Genomic DNA, 10,324 nt, shown 5'->3' with positions numbered 1-10,324 from the left:
ATGTTGGCATACTGTATGAAATGATACATTGAGATTTGAGAGCTCCAATGTAAGGTTATTAGTGGAAAAAATCTTAAATTTCAGTCTGTTTTCCACACAAAGCTATCATATGACTTCAGCATATAGTGCAGAAGTTGTTTGGATCACATTTATGGTGTTTTTTTGCTTGCTTTTTGTCCTTTTCACTTTTATGGAAAAGAGCAGCTTGGACATTCTGCGTGGCATCTCCTTTTGGATTTCAAGTGAATAAAATGAGCTTGGAACAACATGATGGGGAGTAAGCAGTGACAAAATGTTGATTCTTGAGCCAACTATTCCCTTAAAAACTGACACATGTGAGTATTGTAACCTGTATTTTAGCCATGCCAAGCCTACACCTCATTTCCAGATAGATGCATGGCTTCAATATGCCTCGTCGGTGGTCTGAAATGTACACAACACTGGTTTATCTCACAGCATAAGGCGTTAAAAAAGCACTCCTGACATTTCTACACTGTTTTCCTGAGCCCCCTGTTTATTTGCTGTCCTCTGATGTTAATTTAGTTGTTTTGTCTGGATATAAGTTATGAATAAAGCTTTTATTGCACAGAACTGTTTGTAATAAAAATGCACTACATATAAAGAATGTCATCTTCCCATGCACAACGGTCTGATCTTTGTGAATTAACCGAAATTACATCAAGAGACCCTTCCTACAGGGGACCATTTTGTGACCTGATATGTATTTGTGTCATAGTTTGGTGTTGTGGGGGTGTCTTTTTCTTTAATGTTCCTCTTCTGCCCCCCTTCTTGAGAAGCTTTTGTTTCAGTTGATTACCTTTGGCTGATATTGTATTTCTAAGAACAGAGGAGCTTACAATGTCATACGGCAAAACTTTGCTTTGTAAGTAACTTTAGGAGATGTTCAGGGTATAGTGATTTTTGGACTGCAGTTTATGTATAGTTCACCAAGGAGTATGATTGCCATGGAGAGGGAGGGATTTGGGGGCCTATCAGCCAATCAGCTGGCTTGTAATTATACCTAAACCTTATTATAGTGCCCCAAACCTTCACATATGATGTAAACATGAAGGTGACCGTTTTGTATGTATATAAATAAATGAGTCTAAGATGATAATTAAGGTTGATATTCCTAGTCAAGTAGTCTAAAATGGTATATAAAGAAACCCCAACTTTGTTGGACTATGTAGCATCTTAATAAATTAAATCAATAAAGCCCCAGTCCAAAACTTCTTGTGCTGTTTGTTCTTTTGTCTCGTTTCCATTGTCCACTTAAAGGAGTAGTTCGCCCAAAAATGAAAATTTGCTGAAAATTGACTCTCTCTACCATCAGGCCATCCAAGATGTAAATAAGTTTATTTCTTCATAAAACAGATTTGGAGAAATGTAGCATTACATCACTTGCTCACCAATGTATCCTCTGCAGTGAATGGGTGCCGTCAGAATGAGAGTCCAAACAGCTGATAAAAACATCACCATAATCTACAAGTAATCTACATGACCCCAGTCCATCAGTTAATGTCTTGTGAAGCGAAAAACTGTAAGAAACAAATCCATTTTTTTCCAGACATTTTTAACTTAAAGGGGTCATATGATGCTATTTCAATTTTTTAACCTTAAACCGCATAAACACATTTCATTACACCAAATAAACAAAATAATGTTCTTTTTAGCAACATCATATGACCCCTTTAAAACTGTTTCTTCAAACTATTGCTTTCTCACGTGAAAAAGTCTGGATCAGGAGAGAAATATGCACTGATCAAGCTCAATTTACAAGCAAAAACATTTAACAGGACAATATGGGATTGACTTTATCAATGGAGAAAGCGTTATTAGGGATTATGGACTTTTTTTTTTTAACAAACAGCTTATTGTTTCACAAGACATTAATTGATGGACTGGAGTGTGGATTGCTGTGATCTCACGTGAAAAAGTCTGGATCAGGAGAGAAATATGCACTGATCAAGCTCAATTTACAAGCAAAAACATTTAACAGGACAATATGGGATTGACTTTATCAATGGAGAAAGCGTTATTAGGGATTATGGACTTTTTTTTTTTAACAAACAGCTTATTGTTTCACAAGACATTAATTGATGGACTGGAGTCTGGATTGCTGTGATGTTTTTATCACTCTCATTCTGACGGCACCCATTCACTGCAGAGGATCCACTGGTGAGCAAGTGATGTAATGCTCAATTTCTCTAAATCTGTTCTGATGAAGAAACAAACTCATCTACATCTTGAACGGCCTGAGGGTGAGTACATTTTCAGCCAGTTTTAATTTTGGGCTTAACTATTTCTCTAGTACATTTTCAGTGTACTGTGAATTGTGTGCCTAATGTGTTTTAATTTTGTTAATTTGTTTTAGTAGTGACAGCAAAATGATGGATAGTACTCCTGTCAGCTGACTTCCTGTTGCATGTTTGAGGAGATTTCTGTGTCAACTGCACTGTAAGAGACTCATCATATGACTTTTGAAATTGCACTCTTTACTACTTAAGAGTTTTAGTTTTCACTTTCTCAAACATTACGGTTGTGGTTAAAAACTTATAAACCTCTATTATGGACCAGTGACATCATTAAACTCCACCACAGGTGTACCGCACTGCTTCTGATGATAACTTTAAAAGTTATTGTACCCACAAGTAGACATGTTCAAGTTACAGAAAATGACAGGACACCTGCACAAATGTATACATAACGTGCAAAAAATAATGTAAAACAAAAAGTTAGGAAGTCTGTTCCAGCTATAGCGTACTATGCTTATTTGGATTTTACACATTTGACCTTGCAGGACTTTGGACCTCAGTTTGGTCTTTGCTAAAAAAAATGCAGGATGCCCCCTTATTCTTTTTATTTCATTTTGAAAATGTACAGAGCAGATGTTGGTTTGTAATTATACAGAAACATTTTAGTACAATTAAGTATTTTTTATTGATTAAATAATGCAATACATTACAAAGAACATTTAGAAACATATAAACAAAGACATTCAAATAAATTGCATCAATGCATAAATGTCTGTTTTTTTTTTTAAGTTATAAAGTATTAGTTCAATTAAGCGTTTTTATTGCATTTTTGTAAATTTTTTGTAAATAACCCACATTTTACCGTAAATGTTGTTTTTGAGGTTTACTGTTTAATGGCAATTTAAAACTAAATGGTGATTGAGTTGTTTAGTCAAACTGTTGAAATTGCTGTTTTTTTTTTTTTTTTTTTCAAGTCTGTCCAACTTGGTTTCTATGAAGGTGAACAGTATTTACTGCATCTCACAAAGCAGAACAATAAACACCTTTTTGTTTGGTTGATGTTCTGCTGTGAACTTTAAGACAAGAAGCATAGTTTGACTAGACGGGAATGGAATGAGGTCAGTCTCAGGGAAATTCGCCCTGATTTTTCATAAGGATGTAATTTGATCCTTTACAGGACCTCACACTTACACTTTGAAAACAGATGCCGTAGAAGAGACCTTATCGATATCTAATGTCTTTTAAAGTTTCTAATGGAGCTTGTGAGTGGAGGTCTGTAGTCGAGAATGTAAAAGGGCAAATATGACTGACGTAACTCTTCTTTGTGAGTATTAATGAATTGTGCATATTGAGGTTGTTGCTGTACTCTGGAAGACTTGTATGAAGCTACTTGCTTGTACCGGTGCTGTCTCAAGAGCTAGTATCATTTTGTGGGATGAAATCAGTTTTATGATGGTTTGGAAAGACTACCATCAAATAAATAAATTGCATCAATGCATAAATGTCTGTTTTTTTTTTTAAGTTATAAAGTATTAGTTCAATTAAGCGTTTTTATTGCATTTTTGTAAATTTTTTGTAAATAACCCACATTTTACCGTAAATGTTGTTTTTGAGGTTTACTGTTTAATGGCAATTTAAAACTAAATGGTGATTGAGTTGTTTAGTCAAACTGTTGAAATTGCTGTTCTTTTTTTTTTTTTTTCAAGTCTGTCCAACTTGGTTTCTATGAAGGTGAACAGTATTTACTGCATCTCACAAAGCAGAACAATAAACACCTTTTTGTTTGGTTGATGTTCTGCTGTGAACTTTAAGACAAGAAGCATAGTTTGACTAGACGGGAATGGAATGAGGTCAGTCTCAGGGAAATTCGCCCTGATTTTTCATAAGGATGTAATTTGATCCTTTACAGGACCTCACACTTACACTTTGAAAACAGATGCCGTAGAAGAGACCTTATCGATATCTAATGTCTTTTAAAGTTTCTAATGGAGCTTGTGAGTGGAGGTCTGTAGTCGAGAATGTAAAAGGGCAAATATGACTGACGTAACTCTTCTTTGTGAGTATTAATGAATTGTGCATATTGAGGTTGTTGCTGTACTCTGGAAGACTTGTATGAAGCTACTTGCTTGTACCGGTGCTGTCTCAAGAGCTAGTATCATTTTGTGGGATGAAATCAGTTTTATGATGGTTTGGAAAGACTACCATCAAATAATGACTCTTATAAATAGTGCAAATGCTTACCATGTGTGAAGAATACTTTTGTAATGAGATACAATAACACTTTTTTTAAGCATCTCTGCTACATCTAAAGCAATGTCAGTTGTCTGGCCGACCGAGGGGATTTTTTTTGCCGCTGTTAAGTATGGAATGTTATCTTTGTACTTTTATAATTTTTGCATTGAAGGCTGGATTTCATCAGTCTGTTTAAGAAGTTGGTTCACATTGTTTCCTTACTAGGAAATGATGACGACAAACCCACAAAGATTCTGAGGTTTGGACGCATCGATCTGCTGAAGGAAAACGTTTTACTTTGGCATTGTGTTGTTGTACCTTTCTTTATTATCGTTTGCCAGCCAGAAACATGTTCTCCTGCGAATGCATGATTACAAAATCCGAACTTGGTGCCACATACGGATCACTCCACCACAGTGGACTGTGCATGTCAAGTCTAGTTGATTTGATTCTTTAGTTCATGTTTTTCAGAAGTGAGTACTATTGTTGGACTATTTAGCATGATTCAGGTCCGAATCCATGTAGGCCTGGTTCTTGTTGAGACATAAGTGCAACTAGTATGATTGCAACACATGCAACAATAACACCTATTCTACATTCAGAAATTAAACATTATCTTTATTTGTCTTTGATTGCTGGTTGTGCTTCATCACCCAATTATATATATATATTAGTGCTGTCAAATGATTAATCGTGATTAATCGCATCCAAAATAAAAGTTTTTGTTTACATAATATATGAGTGTGTAGTGTGTTTATTTATTATGGATATGTAAATACGCACACATACAGTATATATTTTGAAAATATTTACATGTATATACATTTTATATATTTATATCATTATATTTTATATTATAGATAAATATATTTCATATATAAACAGCATATTTTTCTTAAATATGTACATGCATGTGTTTGTATTTTGGCTGTGGAGATAATTGGCATAATACAGGTGCATCTCAATAAATTAGAATATCATGAAAAAGGTCAATATTTTTTGTCACTCATTTCAGAAAGTGAAACCCATATATTATATAGATTCATTACACTTAGAGTGAAATATTTCAAGCCTTTATTTCTTGAAATTTTGATGATTATGGCTTACAGATAATGAAAACCCAAAATTCAGTGTCTCCGAAAATTAGAATATTACATAAGATCAATAAAAAAAAGGATATTTAAAAACAGAAATGTCAGGCTTCTGAAAAGTATGTTCATTTCTATGCACTCAATACTTGGTTGGGCCTCCTTTTGCATGAATTACTGCATCAATGCGGCGTGGCATGGAGGCAGAGGACTTTGGACCACTGAGCAACAGTCCAGTTCTTTTTCTCCACAGCCCAGGTAAGACGCTTCTGACGTTGTCTCTGGTTCAGGAGTGGCTTGACACGAGGAATGCGACATTTGTAGCCCATGTCTAGGATTCGTCTGTGCGTAGTGGCTCTTGATGCGCTGACGCCAGCCTCAGTCCACTCCTTGTGAAGCTCCCCCAAATTCTTGAATGGATTTTGCCTGACAATCCTCTCAAGGCTACGGTTATCCCTTTTGCTGGTGCACCTTTTCCTACCATACTTTTTCCTTCCACTCAACTTTATATGAATATGCTTGGATACAGCACTCTGTGAACAACCAGCTTCTTCAGCAATGAACTTTTGTGTCAATGACTGTCTTCTGGACATCTGTCAAGTCAGCAGTCTTCCCCATGATTGTGTAGCCTACTGACCCAGACTGAGAGACCATTTAAAGGCTCTGTTTAAAATATCCTTTTTTTTTATTGATCTTATGTAATATTCTAATTTTCTGAGACACTGAATTTTGGGTTTTCATTATCTGTAAGCCATAATCATCAAAATTTCAAGAAATAAAGGCTTGAAATATTTCACTCTATGGGTAATGAATCTATATAATATATGGGTTTCACTTTCTGAAATGAGTGACAAAAAATATTGACCTTTTTCATGAAATTCTAATTTTTTGAGATGTACCTGTATATATATATATATAAATTCCTATTTTAAATTAACCTTCGAGTCAACACAAATCAACACAAAAAATCAACTGAATCTCAAAAATATGCAAAATTATTAATATGATGTACACTGCTATTCAAAAGTTTAGGATTGATAAGATTTTTTCTTTTTCTTTTTTAAGACGTCTCTTATGTTTACCAAGGCTGCATTTATTTGATCAAAAAAGTTTGAAATATTATTGCTGAAATAGAAAAGCTGTTTACTATTTTCATATATTTTAAATATAAATTATTCCAATGGCAAAGCTGAATTTTCAGCATCATTACTCCTGTCTTCAGTGTCACATGATCCTTCAGAAATCATTCTAATATGCTGATTTGCTGCTCAAGAAACATTTATTATTATTATCAATGTTGAAAACTTAATATTTTTGTGGAAACTGTGATGCATTTTTTCAGGGTTCTTTTTGAATAGAAAGTTCAGAAGAACAGCATTTATTTGAAATATAAATTTTTGTAAAATTATAAATGTCTTTGCTTTAATCAATTTAATGCCTCCTTTGTATATATATATATATATATATATATAAATAAATAAATCTGTGAAACTCCCGAACTTTGACTTTATAGAGTTTCTAAACGTCTCTTGAATGCAATGGTTTCATGCTCTCGGCAGCCAGTAATTCACCAAATGGTGCACTTTCCAAGTTCGTCCTCTTTGAAAGTGAATATAACGCAGTCTGGCTCGTGTTTTTGTTCACCTTGCGTAGTTTTGATTGTGGTTTTTGAGGATGTCATGCTATTCAGGCAGCTTCTAGTGGCAGATGCACACGGCCTTTGATGTCAACAACAATGACACAAAAGTTTGGGGTTGGTAAGATTTTTAAATGTTTTTGAAAGTCTCTTCTGCCTACCAAGGCTGCATTTATTTGATCAAAAAAGTTTGAAATATTATTGCTGAAATAGAAAAGCTGTTTACTATTTTCATATATTTTAAATATAAATTATTCCAATGGCAAAGCTGAATTTTCAGCATCATTACTCCTGTCTTCAGTGTCACATGATCCTTCAGAAATCATTCTAATATGCTGATTTGCTGCTCAAGAAACATTTATTATTATTATCAATGTTGAAAACTTAATATTTTTGTGGAAACTGTGATGCATTTTTTCAGGGTTCTTTTTGAATAGAAAGTTCAGAAGAACAGCATTTATTTGAAATATAAATTTTTGTAAAATTATAAATGTCTTTGCTTTAATCAATTTAATGCCTCCTTTGTATATATATATATATATATATAAACAAATAAATAAATCTGTGAAACTCCCGAACTTTGACTTTATAGAGTTTCTAAACGTCTCTTGAATGCAATGGTTTCATGCTCTCGGCAGCCAGTAATTCACCAAATGGTGCACTTTCCAAGTTCGTCCTCTTTGAAAGTGAATATAACGCAGTCTGGCTCGTGTTTTTGTTCACCTTGCGTAGTTTTGATTGTGGTTTTTGAGGATGTCATGCTATTCAGGCAGCTTCTAGTGGCAGATGCACACGGCCTTTGATGTCAACAACAAAGGACAAGAGAAATGTGCCTCCTCCCTTTTTAAAAGTTGATAAGCCGGTTTATTTTGTCATCCTGGCTCCTCATGACCCACTAGTTTAGAACAGCAGCTCTAGTGTGTTGTTCCTGATACAAAAGAGCCAATGATCAAAAGCCGCCCATCCCATTAGCAATAATAATTGGAGCAGTAGAGCACGGCGCAAAGACATTGTAACTAGGACACAGTCATGCTGTTATGCTTTGCAACTTTTAATTGAACAGTGTAAAATAGGCCTTGTGTTAAATCTTTTTATAGATTCTTTTGACAAGCAAGAAGCTTGATTACAAGCCGAAGGCTTTTTTGCAATATGATCTTCCGACAGTTGACTTTTATTAGTATAAGTGTAACCACAGAAAGACCTCTGAAAATTGTCACTTATTTTTAATCAGTTTTGGTGGACTTCTAAAGTTAGCTTGGATTGATCTGCTGTTATTGGCGAGCTCCTAACAGACGCTGTATTCGACTGTCAGAATGGAAAAGTGTCTTGTTCTCCCTCTCTCTATTTATTATTTCCAAATTCCCAACCTTTGGAACTCTTGTTACAAGTAGAAAGCATTACCTCATGGCACCCAGAGCCACCATTATAGACACCATTTAATATGAACAATCTGCTGCCTTTTGGATGTGACTCGCTGACTCGCTTTGCCCTCCGCGCTCTCTTCCGTTACGTCCTTCGGCCAGCGACCATTATTTCATTACTTTTAACAGAAACCCCACAAACTCCATTGGTTCATGATTCCAAAAGGGTTGTTTAACAGGAATAAGCTTGCAGATGGTTTTAATGACGTTGTTCTAAGATGAGTGAAAAGAAATAGAGTAGAAAGTGGAAGTCTCTTGAGTATTTTGGGCAATGGCTGGCCATATGACGTTGCTTATTAAAGCTTTGTGATGATCAACATTTCAAAATGAAGGGTTATTCCAATTTCTTTTCATTTCTACTGTTAGGTTTGAACTCTGTGTTTGGCTGTTATCTGGTAAGTTCAAATGCTGAGAACATCTGTGATTAATAAGACACAAGATTTTATAAGATTGTCATTGTTGCATACAAGAAGTGTTTGTTTTTTCCCCCCACATAACGCAACAGTGCAGTTTTTTCAATGACTTTGTTCTGTAAGTATTTGTGCCATTCATTTTCCTCATAGTATATATATATTAGGAGAGAATAAAAATTTAAAACCCCTGAATTTAATGTAAAAATAAAATAAAGTAGACTCTATGCAATATAAAAATTTCATAGTTATTGATTATCACAAAATATTTGTATACAGACAAAAATAAATGTAGTTTGAGACTGTAGGAAGACCTGTTTGATTCATTCACTGTGCTTCATGGGAGCAGTTGGATGTTGAGTTATTTTGCTGTAATATCCGTTTCCATGGTAACAGATACTCATGTGATTGGTGGCCTGTTCAGGATTATGGTTAATGTAGTTCTTTACAAAATAATGTGGCTTTTACAGAAGCATATATCATCACTTCAGCACAGGATCTTGAAAGGTTCACACTATTGCTATAAATGTGGTTTCTCAATGGAGAAAAGAATGAGATTTTGCTGTATACAATATCTGAACATGAGCTGTATGATTTCATATGAATGAAACGAGTGCTTAGCATCTCTGATTATTTCATAATTGATGCATTAATGTTTATGCATTTAACTAAGGATTCCCTTATAAAATTGACAATGGTAGTTGCTAAAAAAAAAAGCAATTGTTTCTAAACCACATAAACAAATATGGTATTTCTCTTTTTTTATATCCCATATTTATTTATTTTATATTCCATATTTATTTTTATACATTTTTTTAGCAAAACTATGGCTACTATGGTACATTTTTGTAAGGGTTCTGTCAAAACTATAACAATCAATATCATACATGCATTTTTATGTTTGACAGGTTCATTTGGACTTCTTGGAATTGTTTTTTTTTTTTCTTCTTCTTCTTCTAAAGATTGTCTCCAGAACAAGGAATCACTCCACAGAGGGAGTGGATTGTACGCAGAGTTCTGAGAACTTACGCTTCAGATATTGGCGAGTGCGAGCATAATGTGGAAGCCATATGACAGCTCGGTTCAAATGTCTTGCACATGTATTCAACATTGGATGTGAATTGAAGCATTGTGCAAGAGCTCACTGACTGTGCATACAGCCACACACAATACATTTTGCACTATATATGTACATATGTTAACAGAGAATCAATGTTAAAAAAAAGCATCCATTGAGTTTCATATCAAAATTACTTTAATAGAGCAATAAATATGTTCACCC

Source organism: Sinocyclocheilus rhinocerous, unplaced genomic scaffold (assembly GCF_001515625.1).
Source record: "Sinocyclocheilus rhinocerous isolate Xijiao unplaced genomic scaffold, SAMN03320098_v1.1 scaffold113, whole genome shotgun sequence".
NCBI classification, from domain to species: domain Eukaryota; kingdom Metazoa; phylum Chordata; class Actinopteri; order Cypriniformes; family Cyprinidae; genus Sinocyclocheilus; species Sinocyclocheilus rhinocerous.
Note: the sequence above shows the minus strand (reverse complement) of the source record.